At 43.6% G+C, this 18,074-nt stretch overlaps 1 pseudogene; it reads left to right on the top strand.

Moving 5' to 3' along the window:
* Nucleotides 1-1,152: 1,152 nt before the first annotated feature.
* On the top strand, nucleotides 1,153-10,301 carry LOC129008580 (olfactory receptor 4D9-like; annotated as a pseudogene).
* Nucleotides 10,302-18,074: the final 7,773 nt, after the last annotated feature.

Here is an 18,074-nt window from a genome sequence, read left to right as displayed (position 1 = left end):
GCCACAGTCTCATCTCAAGATTCAGCTAGAGAAGGATCCATTTCCAAACTCACGCATACAACTGTGGGGCAGAATTATGAGTTGTTGAACTGAGGGCTTCAGTTCCTTAGTGGCTGTTGCTGGAGGCTATTCTCAGTTTTCAGAGATGAGTTCTCAAAAATTACATTGGGGGTGAGCTGAGATCAAGAGTTTTTGAGGGGAAAAAAATGAAATTATTTGCTTTTAGGACCTCCGAATCCTCAGGCCTGGAAGATGATGGGTATTCAAAAAATATATCACAATTAAATATTTGGTGAATGAGTAGTACCAACACATCATATGTCTGTATATTTCCTCTCTTCACATGAGAAGTTTGGTGGAAAACAAGGAAGAAAATGCGTTTCCTAGACTTTATGATCCTCTGATTATCTACATTAAAAGGACAACAAGCAGGCCAGTGCGGTGGCTCACACTTGTAATCCCAGCACTTTGGGAGGCCGAGGTGTGCAGATCACTTGAGGTCAGGAGTTTGAGACCAGCCTGACCAACATGGTGAAACCCCGTCTCTACTAAAATACAAAAAGTAGCCCAGCACGGTGGTGCATGCCTGTAATCCCAGCTACTCGGGAGGCTGAGGCAGGAGAATTGCTTGAACCTGGGAGGCGCAGGTTGCAGTGGGCTGAGTTCGTACCACTGCACTCTAGCCTGGGAGACAGAGTGAGACTCTATCTCCAAATTTAAAAAAAAAAAAAAGGGACAACAAGCAAATCATCTGCCTAGAAAAAAAAAGAGGATGGGATAAAACACACAATACTAGGAGTTCTATTCATTTTTCCTAAGTTCCCACCTCTTAAGAAGATAGACTCCCGTTTAGTCCCCTATGACCTCTTTAGGCAAAGCTTGGGGCTCTAAGCACAGTCTGTAAGGATCCATCTCATCCCCTACATTGGGAGAATTCCAAAAGCAAAATATGTGTGTTGCACACACCTACCAGTATATATGTCTGACTTCTTAATAACTCCCAATGGAACTTCATCTCAATAGGAAAGTCTGGCCGCTCAACTTCAAAAGCCACATCCAAAAATATATTCCCTTTGGTGATCATTTCCTTGGCTCTGAGACTAATGGACTGGTACTCATGGCAGGCCCACTGCAGGGCAGTGTGGTGGAGCCATGCAGAAGCGATTCTTGGAGCCTGCAGGGGAGAAGACACTGAACCAACCAACTCTCAGATGCAGGTCTGCCTTAAAGGAAAATAGTCCTTGACAAGTAATGACTCCTAAGGTCAGAACAAATGGCCAGTTCTGCTTCTTGGGTAGGGATTAGAGGTGGGGACTTTAAATGAGAACATTGTGTTAAGTTAGAGCTTTGTGGTGTGTGCTTGTATGTCTAGATGTTTATCTATGCAGGCGTACCCATGCACAGCCAATTTTGAAGTATTACTGTAGATTATTTAGAAATGTATTGAATGCTAATGATGCTCTTGATAGATGTAGAATGACATACATTAAAGCTAAAAATTGTAGTGGTGCAGAGCAGAATAATTAGTTGTCCAATATTAGGAAGGTGACTTGAAGTACATAGAAATGTCAACTTGTTAAGAGAAAGGGAGCAATATATGCTTTGTGGACAATAGAGTCGAGGGATTCTCCAGGTTGGAGATGCCATAAAATTCCCTGTTTTAGTAGAATGGATTTACCTAGGCATATTTCTAAGGAACAAACTGTGGGGCGGGGGGGGTCCTCAGTTTGTTCTTGCCAAAAACAAAAACAAGAGAAAACTCATAAACTATACTTCTCTGTTTTCTTCTTTCCTGTTGCAAACAGACACATGCATTCACAGGGCTTCCCACTGATCCTTTCACCCTCTATCTTTTATCTTTAGTTGTGCATAAATGTTATGCATGGAAGAGCATCATTTTGGCATTTTTCAGTTGAATTGGTGATTTGATCACTTTCACTTCTTTACAGAATCTCACATAATGAATGGATTCCACTCGTCCCATTTTTAAGACAGAAAGCAATGATAGAATATTTTTAGATCCGCCTCATATTTTTCTTTCACCTGAAGTTACTGAACCACACACATCCCACCATGCAAGTGTTTGTCGTTGTTGTTGTTGTTGTTTGGTTGGGTTTGGTTTTGTTTTGTTTTTTTTGAGACAGAGTCTCGCCCTGTCGTCCATACTGGCATACAGTGCCATGATCTTGGCTCACTGCAACCTCTACCTCGGGGCTCAAGAGATTCTCCCGCCTCCGCCTGCCAAGTAGCTGGGATTACAGGCGCGCACCTCCAAACGCGGCTAATTTTTGTGTTTCTAGTAGAGACAAGGTTTCGCTATGTTGGCCAGGCTGGTCTTGAGCTCCTGACCTCAAGTGATCTGTCCACCTCGGTCCCCCAAAGTGCTGGGATTACAGGTGTGAGCCCACTGCACCTGGCCCAACCATGCAAGTTTTATCTGCTTCCCAATTTCTTAATTTTCCATGTGTGGAGCCCAAGGAACATCAAACACTTCTCATTTTCAATTTTTCCTTACCCAATTCAATGCCCTTGGACATTGAATTGTACATGGTTATTGATGTGATTGAATATATAGGTATATTAATATACCTATATATTCAAATAATATGGAATAATATAGAGATTGTTATATATTCAAACAATGGGATATATACACACACATATGTGTATAAACAATATGGAAATCTCCAACATTAATTTATTTCTAAGCGATCTGTTAACACCTTTGATCACTTACTTTAAGGCTTTTATTTTTTCCAGACAGTCTCACTCTGTTGCCCAAGCTGGAATGCAGTGACACGATCTCAGCTCACTGAAACCTCTGCCTCCCAGGTTCAAACAACTCTCCTGCCTCAGCCTCCAAGCACCTAACACAGGCAGAGGTTGCAGGAACTCTAGGAGCCTCTGTTCAGCTCTTCTGCAGATCTCCAGTCAAACCCACACGGAATTCTGAATCATCCCAATCCACATGGGTCCACCACTTACTAGCTGTATACCCTTGCTCAAATAACTTATCTTTTCCTAGCCTCAGTTTCCTTATCTGTAAAACAAAGGATTTACCTCAAAGTATTGCTGTCAGAGCTAAATGAGCTGCAGCAAGTAAAGAACCCAGAAAAAATAGCTCAATTCAGATTTGCCTTCTCCCCTTCCCCACCTGCATTTGGATGGCCCTAAGTATGATAACTCACACACCCCTTGGTTCTTAAATATGCTCTGGATCTGAGTTTAACTCTGATCCTTGAATTGTTTCTTTTTTTATCACACATGTTGGTCTTTTCAATAACAGCTTATAAACCTGCCTATGTGACGTATGAGAAGCACAGTTGGAGTCATGCAAATAATCTAGATTTTTGTATATATCTGTAGCAGTTTGGATACTGCAGAATGAATATGTTCTAGAGTCAGATGTAGACTAGATAGCCCTTAACTGCCAACCCTCAGCTGAAGAGACAAAGAAAAAGAAATCCGCTTGTTAGGTATTTTTACTATTTTTTTCTGATTGCACATGGTTATTGATGTGGAATAATATAGAGACTGTTATATATTCAAACAATGGGATATATACACACACACATATATGTGTATAAACAATATAGAAATCTCCAACATTAATTTATTTCTAAGAGATCTGTTAACACCTTTGATCACTTACTTTAAGGCTTTTTTTTTTTTCAGACAGTCTCACTCTGTTGCCCAAGCTGGAATGCAGTGACACGATCTCAGCTCACTGAAACCTCTGCCTCCCAAGTTCAAACTCTCCTGCCTCAGCCTCCTGAGTAGCTGGGATTACAGGCATGTGCCACCACGCCTGGCTAATTTTTGTGCTTTTCTAGTAGAGAGAGAGTTTTGCCAGGTTGGGCAGGCTAGTCTCGAACTCCTGGCCACAAGCAATCTGCCTGCCGTGGCCTCCCAAAGTGCTGGGATTACAGGCGTGAGCCACCGAGCCCAGCCAGAGCATTGAATAATCTTAAACACTCCATGAATTGATGATACTCATCAACCCCTTAGTCATCAGTATCTTTCTTGTTTTCAGTTTTATTTTACCTTCATTGATGCTGGTATTGCATTTTGTTGTTGTTTTGCTTGTTTGTTTGTTTTGATATGGAGTCTCGCTCTGTTGCCCAGGATGGAGTGCAGTGGCGTAATCTCGGCTCACTGCAACCTCCACCTCCCGGGTTCAAGTGATTCTCCTGCCTCAGCCGGGACTACAGTCATGCACCACGACGCCTGGCTAATTTTTGTATTTTGTTAGTAGAGACAGGGTTTCATTCTGTTGGCCAGGGTGGTCTTGATCTCCTGACCTCGTGATCCACCCACCTCAGCCTCCCACAGTGCTAGGATTACAGGCATGAGCCACCGCGCCCGGCCTTGTTGTTATTTTAAACGGAGTTTCGCTCTGTCACCAAGGCTGGAGTGCAGTGGCATGATCTTGGCTCTCTGTAACCTCTGCCTCTCGGAATCAAGCGATTCTCTTGCCTCAGGCTCCCAAGAAGCTGGGATTACAGGCGCCTGCCACCATACCCGGCTAATTTTTGTATTTTTAGATTTTTAGTACAGACGAGGCTTCACCATGTTGGCCAGGCTGGTCTCAAACTCCTGACTCAAGTGATTCGCCCACCTCGGCCTCCCAAAATGCTAGGGTTACAGGTCTGAGCCACTGCACCTGGCCTGTTGCTAGTATTTCAATTTAAAGTAATAAAAATGGAATAAGGACCAGCATAAATATAATTAGTTGAGGGCATCTGGGGCCGAGGAAGAGCATGAGCACAGATATGGTCCAGCAAACTTCTATTTGGAGGAACAGCACTGTATGGTCAGGGCAGTAACCAAAACAGAAAAAAGAAAAACCAAGAAAGGAAAGGAAAGTGTTGGAGCCAGGTAGGAAGGTAGGAACTGGAGTCAAATGCTCGAAGTTGACTCGGAAGACATTAGCATACCTTTAAGCAAAGGTACCCAAGGCTTATTGATTACTTGTTAAGCATGTGAATGTCAAGCTCAATTTTAATCCTACTTCTATCATTTACTGACCTATGAAAATCTTGATGTTAATACACGGAAGTGACTGCAAATCACATAAATGCATGCTGCTAGATCCAAAATAAGTGTATCCTAACTCAACCTCACCTTAACTAGATCCCCAAAATGCCTGTGACCTCTCTAAAGCCACCAAAATAAGAGTTGTGATGGAAGGGAGTTCAGAGTAGAAACAGGAGCCCTAGCTCATTGTGGTTATAATATTTTACTATTGCAAGCTCTACAAAAACATGTGACCATGTGAGCATATTGCTAGGGCGCTTCCCAGGGCCTTGGGCTCCACAAATAAGGGGCTACAAGGCTTAAGCTCTGTTAGCCTCATGAGAAATCCAATTTTCATCCTCCAGCCAGACCAAGTCCTCCTCAGAACTGGAACCCCTGGGCCTAAGTCAAATGTACTAATATAGGTCTGTCATAGATTTCATCTTTTTAGAATTTCATAATACAGGTACCAGTGAAGTGCTGCATAAACCACATTCAAAACTAAGGTTTTATTTCTAGACAAACCTGACCTGTGAATATATTGTTGCCAAGTAATCTCTTTAACAAACAAACCAGATTTACATTCAAAATGGCATCTGCACAGGTGAGATGGAGTTTTCCACTCGATCCTGGAATGGCAAGAAGAGGCCCTTGAGCCTCAGGGGCACTAACAGGTTGCTTCCTTCTAACAGAAGTCCCTGGGGATAGGAGCCCTCCGCTGTGATTTAAGGTGCAAAAAACTGACTATTTCAACCTGCTTGCTCCTTCCTTAAATTTGGGAATTTCTAATTCTTTGAATGTTATAGCTAACTCCAGGCTAACAAAGACCTCCCTTCTTTCCACACTTTGTTAAAAATCTTTCTCAAGATTGGGCACAGTGGCTCATGCCTGTAATCCCACCGCTTGGGAAGGCTGAGGAAGGAGTTAGAAAAAATAAATCTTCTACCATTGCTCTATGAAGGTAGCAAGGTTGGCATCCAAAGCTCATGACTTCCAAGATGGTGTCTTTTCTCTATACCCTATTACTTCTGATTATAGTTCAACACAAAAGCAAAAAAACAAAACAAAACAAAAAAATGACTTGTATGCATTATCTTGTGTTCTGATTTTTCTTAATACTTTTAAATATTTACTCTGAAGAAAATACCTGGCCTTTTAAAAACTAAAAATGTTTGAAAATGATGACATTCGCTGAGTTATTGATGGATTGATAGTTAATTGGGAGTCAGCCTAGAAAATTGGTTTTGTGTTGCTTGAACTTCAAAGGGAAGATCATAGGAGGTAAATTAGCTGAGTAGAAGTTGTGCTCTGATGAAACAATGAGAGGTAAAGTACCGTGAAATCCAGAGAGCTCAGTGGTTAGCAGTAGGACCAGACATTGGCCTCAGTATGGGCAGAACATGGAGGGAAAGTGTACAAAGGCACATCAAAGATACACACAGTGGGACATTAGTTAAAGCGGCAAAAACAGATTTTATTCAGTAACTACTGACAGTGGGGGAGTGAGCTGGGCTCCATTGTGATTCGTGCAGAGGTGATTCGAGCATTTTACAGGGAAAATGAATGAAGAATGGGCGAGTGTGAGGTCTCAATAGAGTCAGAGAAGTGAAAAATTGCAAACAGTTCGTCAGTGTCAATGCGATGAGGCCAGCTGTGTCTGCTAGCTGGCAATCATCAAAGTTAGGATTCCACTCTCCCACAGAGACTGGAAGACAGAGGCTTCATCCTTTTTGATAATTACATTTCAAAGGAATGGCTCCCAGGTCCTTAAGAAAGACATTTCTGAGTTCTAAGAGATACATGTTCACAATCATAAGCCATTTTTTGTAAATGCTCTAAGCAAGGGAGGTCAGGGGCCTATCATCAGGGTTTGGGTAAAACAAACCGTAAATTCTCCTGGCAGTATTGAGCTTACTCAGGCAGGCATTTAATGGGGGGCTGGGGTCATTCTAAGGACACAGCCTTATGCTGCTAGAAGCCATGGGAGAGTTTGGTCTAGTTCAGGGGTTTGGACGGAGCTATATGCCGAGAGTTCTGCAGTTCTCAGGAGCATGAGGTTTGGGGGATAACGGAGATACTCATTATCTCCTAATGTATCAGTTTCACAGGTGTGTGGTGTCAGTTTCACAGGTGTGTGTGTGTGTGTAAGTGTGTGTGTGAAAACTCATCAAGTTGTACCCTTTAAATATGTGCAGTTTACAGTATGTAAGTTATACCTTAACAAGGCAAGGGGCAATTTCATTTTAAGCAGTCTGCAAAACACAAAAGACATCCAGAAGCCTGTCAGCACCCAAAGTGGTATTTATTTTAAATGTTCTTTTTAAAACAGAGTGGAAAGCGGGAGGAGTTGAATTAGGATTTACAAGAAGTGATGTTTGGCAATAAAAGTTAAAAAGAGTGTCTCTTTACTTTGTACTCTGTTTTATCATTTGACTTATCTACTTTTTAAAAGTTAATATCTTTTTTTTTTTTTTTGAGACTATGGTCTCACTCTATCGCCCAGGCTGGAGGGCAGCGGCACAATCTCGGCTCAGTGCAACCTCCACCTCCCAGGTGCAAGCAATTCTTGTGCTTCAGCCTCCCGAGTAGCTGGAACTACAGGTGCGCACCACCACACCCAGCTAATTTTTTGTATTTTAGTAGAGACGGGGTTTCATCATGTTGCCCAGGCTGGTCTGGAACTCCTGAACTCAGAAAATCTACCCACCTCGGCCTCCCAAAGTGCTGAGATTACAGGCAGGAGCCACCAAGCACAGCTTTTATTTCTTTTTTTTTTTTTTTTGAGACGGAGTCTCGCTCTGTTGCCCAGGCTAGAGTGCAGTGGCGCAATCTCGGCTCACTGCAAGCTCCGCCTCCCGGGTTCACGCCATTCTCCTGCCTCAGCCTCCCGAGTAGCTGGGACTACAGGCGCCCGCCACCCCGCCCAGCTAATTTATTTTGCATTTTTAGTAGAGACGGGTTTTCGCAGTGTTAGCCAGAATGGTCTCGATCTCCTGACCTGGTGATCTGCCCGCCTCGGCCTCCCAAAGTGCTGGGATTACAAGCGTGAGCCACCGTGCCCGGCTGGCTTTTATTTCTTAAAGCAGTTTTAGATTCACAGAAAAATTAAACTGAAACTGTAGGGTTCCCATATACCTCCTCACCCCTCCAACACCACAGTTATCCCTCATTTGTTAACAATTGAATCAATATTGATATCTTTTTTCTTCTTCTTTTTTTTTTTTTTTTTTTGAGATGGAGTCTTGCACTGTCGCCCAGGCTGGAGTGCAGTACAGGCGCCTGGCACCACGCTCGGCTAATTTTTTTTGTACTTTTAGTAGAGACGGGACTTCACTGTGTTAGCCAAGATGGTCTCGATTTCCTGACCTCGTGATCCGCCCGCCTCAGCCTCCCAAAGTGCTGGGATTACAGGCGTGAGCCACTGCACCCAGCCTTTTTTTTTTTTTTTTTTTTTTGAGACAGGGTATCGCTCTGTCACCCAGGCTGGAGTGCAGTGGTGCAATCTCAGCTAACTGCAACCTCAACCTCCAGGGGCTCACTCCGTCCCTCCCAGGTAGCTGGGACCACAGACGCGCACCGCTACACCCAGCTAATTTTTAGTAGAGTCGGGATTTCACCATGTTGGTCAGGGTGGTCTCAAACTCCTGGCCTCAAGCGATCCACTTGCCTTGGCCTCCCAAAGTGCTGGGATTACAGGCGTGAGCCACTGCACCGGCCAGAATTCAGTAAATTTTCAAGAGGAACATAGAATATGTAACATTTTGGAAAGTAAGTTTTAATAAGAATTATATGAGTACACTGATATATATATGCTTCAATTAATTATACTGTGGGAAGCCCACTCTTCGGTGTGCTCTGAGAAAACTCAAGAAACACCATCCACTGGAGACAGTGCCCTGAAGTGTAGGCATCTATGTTTAAAAGGGAAACAAACCCTTAAAATAACCCCAAAGTGGCCGGGGGCAGTGGCTCACGCCTGTAATCCCAGCACTTTGGGAGGCCGAATGGGCGGATCACGAGGTCAGGAGATCGAGACCATCCTGGCTAACATGGTGAAACCCTGTCTCTACTAAAAACACAAAAAATTAGCTGGGTGTGGTGGCGGTCACCTGTAGTCCCAGCTACTCGGGAGGCTGAGGCAGGAGGATGGTATGAACCCGGGAGGCAGAGCTTGCAGTGAGCTGAGATCGCACCACTGCACTCCAGCCTGGGCAACAGAGGGAGACTCCGTCTCAAAAAAAAAAAAAAAAAATACCCCGAAGCATACAACTCACATTTCTTTTGTTTTGAATGATAGGCCTTCTATAACAAAACTCTCTCTCCCCAGGTGGTTGAAGAACAAGAAGAAACATGATCCCATTGAGCAAGGAAATTACACCAGGGTGAAGGAATCTCTTTTTTCAAGGACTGACCCAGTCCCGAGAGCTGAGCTTGATATTTCTTTTCTTATTTTTTGTGTACTCAGCAACTGTGCTGGGAAACCTCCTCATCATGGTCGTGGTGCCCTGTGAGTCTCGCCTTCACACCCCCACGTACTTCCTGCTCTGCAATCTCTCTGTGTTGGACATCTGCTTCTCCTCCGTCACTGTTCCGAAGGTGCTAGTAGACCTTTCAAGCAGAAAGACCATCTCCTTCAATGGTTGCATGACAGATGTTTTTCTTCCACCTCCTTGGTGAGACAGACGTTTTTTCTCTCTTTGTGATGGCGTTTGACCAATACATGGCCATCTTCAAGCCCCTGCACTGTGTGACCATCAAGAGTAGCGGGCGATGCACAGGCTTCATCATGGCTTCCTGGGTGGGGAGTTTGTCTACTCCATCAGGCAGGTTTCTCTGTTGCTCCCACTCCCTTCTGTGGACCTCATATGGTTGATGGTTTCTGCTGTGATGTCCCCCAGGTCCTCAAACTTGCCTGCACCCACACCTTTGCTCTTGAGGTCTTAATGATTTCCAATAATGGCTTGATCTCTATGCTGTGGTTCATCTTTCTCCTCATATCCTACATGGTCATCTTGATGATGCTGAGGTCTCACCCTGAGGAAGGCAGGAGGAAAGCCATCTCCACCTGCACCTCCCACATCACTGTGGTGATCCTGCATTTCGTGCCCCGCATCTATGTCTATGCCCGGCCCTTCACTGGCCTCCCCATGGACAGAGCTGTCTCCATCACCTTTACAGTCATTATCCCTGTCCTGAACCCCATGGTCTACACCCTGAGGAACCAGGAGATGAAGTCAGCCTTGAGGAGGCGGAAGAAAAGACTGGGACCTTCTGGAAAGGGATAGATGCTATGAAGTCCAGATTGGAAAATCAGAACTGAAAAGTATTTCCTCATAACACAATAGAAGGCTCCAATCAATAGGCCATCTAGAGGCCAAAGTTTTGTCTTTGTCCTACAGCAGAGTCCTCTGATAAGGCTTTCCTGGGTCCATCATCGCTTTAGGGTTTTCTCACAGTGAGGTTGTCGGCAGCTTAGAGTTTCAGATCTCTAAATTGTCAGCTCCTAAAGGAACTTTAAAGCTTCTATCACCCAAACACCTCATTTTACAGGTGAGGAAATGGAGCCTGAGAGGAAATTATCTCTCAATTCTTGAGCTATGGCTGTACCATGTGTTGCCCAGGCAATCATTAGTAAAATCACTTCCAGGGACCAGGAGTCAAGGCTATAAAATCCAGCAACCTCTCCCTATGAAAAATATTGGTTTTCTATTGCTAACCTTAGATGATTCAAGTTCCGTTTTTCTAAGGAAGCCTCTGAATTCCCCTTGCCAAAGCTGAGAAGTTTCATATTTTATCAAAGATCGCCCAGCACAGTGGTTGATGCCTATAATCCCAGCACTTTGGGAGGCCAAGGCAGGAGGATCACTTGAGTCCAGGAGTTTGAGACCTGCTTGGGCAACATAGTGAGAGGTCGTCTCTACAAAAAAAAAAAAAAAAAAGTGTCTTAAATTAGCCAGGCATGGTGGCTGTGCCTGTAGTCCCGGCTACTTGAGAGGCTGAGGTGGGAGAATAGCTTGGGCCTAGGAGGTGAAGACTGCAGTGAGCCAAGATCGTGCCACTGCACCACTCTTGCCTGGGTGACAGAGCAAGACCCCATCCCAAAAAAAAAAAAAAATTCTGGCTAATTAACGGCAGAGGCACAGCTAGATCTGTCATATCTGACCTTCATTTAAGTGCATGTTTAACTACTGCTGCTGCTTCATGCAGGGTTTGATGCAGTCTGAAACAAGCTCATTTATAAAAATGTCTCCTCTATTGTAGTGTCATGAAAGGCACTTGGTTGTCCTTTTCACCTGACCAAATAGTACATATTGCAGGGCTTCAGATCTCTCTAAGAATTTCAATGTCATTTTACAGCCATTCATTCCTGGCCAGCCCTTGAGGGAATAAGAAACCCTATCCTGCCTGCATCTCTAGAACATGCCTAATTCAGCTGGGCACGGTGGCTCATGCCTGTAATCCCAGCACTTTGGGAGGCCGAGGCGGGCAGATCACCTGAGGTCAAGAGTTCGAGACCAACCTGGCCAACATGGTGAAACCCCACCTCTACTAAAATATAAAAATTAGCCAGGCATGGTGGCAGGTGCCTGTAATCCCAGCTACTTGGGAGGCTGAGGCAGGAGAATTGCTTGAACCCAAGAGGCAGAGGTTGCAGTGAGCCAAGATCATGCCACTGCACTCCAGCCTGGGCAACACAGCAAAACTCTGTCTCCAAAAAAAAAAAAAAAAAAATAGAATATGCCTAGTTCACAGGTCCACAAGATGCAAAGGCTTAAGAAAACTCTTTTCATCATCCAGGGACTGATTAGCTAGAGGATCACAAAGCAGCCCCTTTCAAATTCCTCCTCATTCCTCTTTCTATCCTGTTCTTTAGCACCTCCTCTTTAACCTAAGGGAATAGAAAACAAGACTAAATTCCAACTGGTCTCCTGGAAACCTAGTTCTTTGTGAAGCAAATAGTTGAAATTGATAACAAACTAAAATTTAGACTGGAAATGCTGACTGACCTGTAACATCCCAGTCTTCCCTCCCAGGCAATCCTGATGTACCTGTGGCTGGAACCACGTAAGAGAAGTAAAGAACCATTTGCTCAGTGTGATTCAGGAGGAAACACAAGCGAGGAAAACTTGCCTTAAAGCATGGCCCATCCCAACCAGGCGTAACACTGCCCACTGTGTCTCTGGTAGTGCTGGCCTGAAATTCCTGCTCTTGAGATACTTGATAAATTACACACAGTTCACAGAAGCCATGTTACATACAATGCCACAGCTTCACAAATCATATAGTTCCAGTCATAGCAACCTGAGAAACATGGTAGCCGTGATGGAGGGGTTGGAGGGGCGGGGGCATGCCTAAGTCTGTTCTCAGTAATGCCTCTCAAGGGGTTAACTTCACATGGTCTAGGTGACTTGTGAAAGGCCCCAGGGGTCATCCAGGGTAAAGGAGATGTAGAACAGAAAAGCTTCAGTGGGTGGACCTGAGGGGAACAAATCCAAGCCCAGAGTGTCAAAGGTAGCCTGAGGGTCCCAATTACAGAGGATGGAATGCTTCAGCACAGTGGCCTAGTCAAAGCAAGGCAGACACTGCTGACAAAATTCACACTTGCTTATGTATCATCCTGGACACATGGGTGTCTTATTAGAGTAAGTCTTTATTTTTTATTTTATTATTAATATTATATTATTAGTTTGAGGCAGGGTCTTGCTCTGTCACCCAAGCTGGAGTGCAGTGGCACAATCACAGCTTGCTGCAATCTCCACCTCCTGGACTCAAGCCATCCTCCCACCTCAATCTCCTAAGTAGCTGGGAATACAGGCACCCCAGCACCACAGCTAATTTTTATATTTTTCTGTAGAAATGGTGTTTCACCATGTTGCCCAGGCTGGTCCCAAGCGATCCACCTCCCAAAGTGCTGGGATTACAGGCATGAGCCACCACACCTGGCCAAAGAATATCTTTTTAAGAATCTGTATTTCCAAGACTGGGCGCAGTGGTTCACGCCTGTAATCCCAGCCTGTAGGCCCAGGCAGGTGGATCACTTGAGGTCAGGAGTTCAATACCAGCCGGGTCAACATGGTGAAACCCCATCTCTACCAAAAATACATAAATTAACTGGGCATCATGGCAGGCACCTGTAGTCTCAACTACTCAGAAGCTGAGGCACGAGAATCACTTGAGCCCAGGAGGCAGAGGCTGCAGTGAGCCAAGATTGCCCCACTGCACTCCAGCCTGTGTGACAGAGTGAAACTCCGTCTCACAAAAAATAAAAAGGAAAAAAAGAAGAAAAAAATATGGATTTGCTTCTTTTGAGTGCTTTATTTCTGCCTAAAATTAAACCATTCATTCACATCTGACTTCATTCTTGAATTTTCTAATTACCCACTGAGCAAACTTCAGGTACCATTCAAACTTCCCTTTGAACCAGAGTACAGAAACATGTTCAGCCATATCCATTATGTTATCAACAGTATGCAAATTAAAAAAATTTTATCAAGCAACAATTGCTTAATAACAATCGCAGTTTTATCAATCCTTATGTTATCAACAGTAGCAAATATTTTCTTTCTTGTGAATGATTTTTATTGTTAAAAATGCCTTTCAGGTTGGGGGCAGTGGCTCATCCCTGTAATCCCAGCACTTTTGGAAGCCGAGGTGGGCAAATCACCCAGGAGTTTGAGACCAGCCTGGGCAATACAGTGAGACCTCATCTCAAAAAATAATCATGCTTTTCATAAAAATTAAACTCCTGGCCCAGCGTGGTGGCTCACACCTGTAATCCCAGCACTTTGGGAGGCCGAGGCCGGCAGATCACGAGGTCAGGAGATGGAGATCATCCTGGCTAACACGGTGAAACCTCCTCTCTGCTAAAAATCCAAAAAATTATCCGGGCGTCGTGGCAGGCACCTGTAGTCCCAGCCACTCGGGAGGCTGACGCATGAGAATCACTTGAACCCGGAAGGCGGAGGTTGCAGTGAGCGGAGATTGTGCCACTGCACTCCAGCCTGGGCGACAAAGCAAGACACCGTCTCAAAAAAAAAAATTAAACTTCCCTTCCTGAGTTTATCCTAACACTTAGGCTTTACTTTTTAGAGGCAAATAATGAATTGAGAATTCACAAATGACTATTCAGTTTCATACACATATTATATATATATATTTAATATGTGTTTTATATATATATATACTATGCGTGTCCTGTGTATATGCATGTGTATAACTACTTAATATGAGAAAAATATATAGCATATATTTAATTCTAAAATACATACACACGTATGTACACTTGTTACTTTGGCATCATCCCAGGATACACACACACACTCTGTGTTTCCTAAGACTATGGTGCTTTTTTTTTTTTTTTGAGACAGAGTCTGGCTCTGTTGGAGTGCAATGGCGCGATCTCGGCTCACTGCAACCTCCACCTCCCGGGTTGAAGCGATTCTCTCCCACCTCAGCCTCCTGAGTAGCTGGGATTACAGGCATGCGCCACCACGCCTGGCTAATTTTTGTATTTTTAGTAGCGATGATGTTTCGCCATGTTGGCCAGGCTGGTCTCGAACTCCTGACCTCAGTTGATCCGCCCGCCTCGGCCTCCCAAAGCTCTGGGATTACAGGCGGGAGCCACCGCTCCCGGCCTCAGACTATGCTACTTTGGAAATGAGTACTATTCATAAAAATCTACTCCCCATAAAAAATGTGTTCCTTCTTCAAGGTAATGAGAATTGATAAAATTGCGACTGTTATTAAGCAATTGTTGCTTGATAAAAAATGTTTAATTTGCATATTCTAATACAGGGTCATTTAAATTTTTGCTAAATTGTTCAACATTTCCCACACTGAAAGGAAAACGAACTTCTAGACAATCTTCTCTGGATTTAAAGAGACGCAGCGTCTCCCAAGTAAAATGTTTTTGTAATGTTTCTTCACCACTAGCGGGAGCTATTTCTTTTCTGTGTTTTTCCGTTTGGCGGAAGTTCAGGAACCGGTGAAACCCGGTCTCTACTAAGAATACAAAAAAAAAAATTAGCCGGAGGTGGTTGCGGGCTCCTGTAGTCTCAGCTACTCGGGAGGCTGTGGCAGAAGAATCGCTTGAACCCGGGAGGCGGAGGTTACAGTGAGCCGAGATTGCGTCACTGCACTCCAGCCTGGGCGAAAGAGGGAGATTACGTCTCAAAAAAAAAAAAAAAAAGGAGGCGGGAAGGGGGAAGGCGGAGAAATTTTTATTTCTGGAGACAAAATGTCAGAACCCATATATCAGATTTGTTTTCTCCCTCTAAACCCTCAGATCTGTTTCTTAGAAGTGGACACGTGAACTCTTACACAGATCAAGAGGAGCAGCTCTGTAAATATTTCCCCGAGGTACGTCTGGTGCAGTCCTCTAGGGCCCCACAGATCAGAGTTGGAAACTTCTGCTATGGCATTGAATCCACTACATCACCTAGCAGTTTAATAACAATGCAAAATCCTAGGCACCATCTGCAAAAGATAAAATAGTTCTGTCCTAGATACTAGGAATCTACATTTTTAGCCAGCTCACCCTTCCCTTCCCTTCCCTGTCTCATCCATTATTCTGAGGCTGGCGACCTGTGTTATAACACTTTGAGAAACCGTTCCAAAGTCAATGTTTTTCAAACTGCAGATCCTGACATTCCAAGGAGTGTGATTTCATTTTAGTAGGTGTGGACATGCTTTGTTTTAATGAAATAGGATAGTCTAGGGTAGCATAAAAAATTATACAATTTGCCTGGTGCGGTGGCTCACGCCTGTAATCCCAGCACTTTGGGAGGCCAAAGGCGGGCAGATCACTTGAGGTCAGGAGTTCGAGACCAGCCTGGCAACATGACGAAACTCCGTCTCTACTAAAAATGCAAAAAATTAGCTGGACATGGTGGCGCATGCCTGTAATCCCAGCTACTCAGGAGGCTGAGGCAGGAGAATCTCTTGAACCTAGGAGGTGGAGGTTGCAGTGAGCTCAGATAGCACCACTGCACTCCAGCCTGGGCAACACATCAAGACTCAGTCTCAAAGAAAAAAAAAAGAAAAGAAAACAAAGAAAAAGTATACAATTCATTGAATATATATATATATAGTATCAAGAGACAACCTATGGAATGGGAGAAAATATTTGTGAACCATGTATGGTTCAGATATGTCTGAAAAGAGGTTACTATCCAAAATATATAAGGGACTCAAACAATTCAATAGCAAAAACAAACCAAAAATAACCGCATTGAAAATGGTCAAAGGATCTGAATAGACATTTCTCAAAAGAAGACATACAAATGGCCAATAGACATATGCAAAAATGCTCTACATCACTAATCATCAGAGAAATATAAATTAGAACCACAATGTTGTACCACCTTACGCGTGTTAGTATGCCTAGTATCAAAATGATGAAAGACAACAAGCGTTGGCAAGGATGTGGAGAAAAGGGAACCCTTGAATACTGTTGGTGAGAATGTAAATTAGTATAGCTATTATGGAAAACAGTATGGAGATTCCTCAAAAATTAAAAATAGAACTACCATACAATCCAGTATTCCCACCACTGGGCGTATATCCAAAGGAAATAAGACCAGTATGTCAAAGAGGTATCTGCACTTCCGTGTTCACTGCAGCATTATTCACAGTAGCCAAGATACGTAATCAACCATCCACCTAAATGTCCATCAATGAATGAATGGATATATATATATCCATATATAGAGAGAGAGAGAATGATTGAATGGATCATATATATGATCCATTCATCCGTAAAATGAAGGAAATCTGGTCATTTGCAACAGCAGAATGAAATTGGAAGACATTTTATTAAGTGAAATAAGCCAGGCTCAGAAAGACAAATACTGTGTGCTCTCACATATATGTAGAATCTGAAAAAAAAAAGTTGAACTTATAGAAGCAGAGAGTAGAATGGTGGCTGCCAGAGGCTGGGAAGTGGAGGGACTGAGGAGACATTGGTCAAAGGATATAAACTTTTAGCTAGACAGGAGGAATAACTTCAAGAGATCTATCATATATCACCGTGACTATCATTAGTAACAATATATTGTATACTTGAAAATTCTGGCCGGGTGCAGTGGCTCATGCCTGTAATCCCAGCACTTTGGGAGGCTGAGGCGGGTGGATCGCTTGAGATCAGGAGTTCCAGACCAGCCTGGCTAACATGGTGAAACCCCGTCTCTACTAAAAATACAAAAATTAGCCGGGCGTGGTGGCATGAGCCTGTAATCCCAGCTACTCAGGAGGCTGAGGCAGGAGAATTGCTTGAATCCTGGAGGTGGAGGTTGCAGTGAGCCAAGATCATGCCACTGCACTCCAGCCTGGATGGCAGAGTGAGACTCCATCTCAAAAAAATAAAAAATAAATAAATATATATATATATATGAGAGTAGATTTTAAGTGTTCTTACCACAAAGTAATTCATATGTTAATTAGCTTTTATCTAGCTATTGCACAATAAATACATATATCAAAGCATCGTGTTATATAACATACACCTATATGTATTAGTCTGTTCTCATATTGCTATAAAGAGCTACCTGAGAGTGGGTAATTTATGAAGAAACAAATTTAATTGATTCACAGGCTGTACGGGAAGCATAGCTGGGGAGGCCTCAGGAAACTTACAATCATTGCAGAAGGCAAAGAGAAAGCTGGCACATTTTATATGGCTGGAGCAGGAGGAAGAGAGAAGTGCTACACACTTTTAAACAACCAGATTGCATGAGAACTCACTATCAAGAGAACAGCAAGGGGGAAATCCGCTCTCATGAGCCAGTCACCTTCCACCAGGTCCCTCCTCCAACACTGGGGATTACAATTCAACATGAGATTTGGGTGGGGACACAGAGCCAAACCAGGCAATATACAGCTTTTGACGATTAAGAATTAATTACTTTTCTAAAGAATCATTTCATGAAACGTTTATTGCAGATATATATGTAAATATAATCACCTTAATGTACGTAAAATATATTTCTTTTTTGTTGCCCAGGCTGGAGTGCAGTGGCACGATCTCGGCTGACTGCAACCTCCTTCTGGGTTCAAGCAAT

The sequence above is a fragment of the Pongo pygmaeus genome, chromosome 9 (genome assembly GCF_028885625.2).
Source record: "Pongo pygmaeus isolate AG05252 chromosome 9, NHGRI_mPonPyg2-v2.0_pri, whole genome shotgun sequence".
NCBI lineage: Eukaryota > Metazoa > Chordata > Mammalia > Primates > Hominidae > Pongo > Pongo pygmaeus.
The sequence above is the reverse complement of the archived record's forward strand: the minus strand, read 5'-3'. Positions and strand labels throughout refer to the sequence as shown.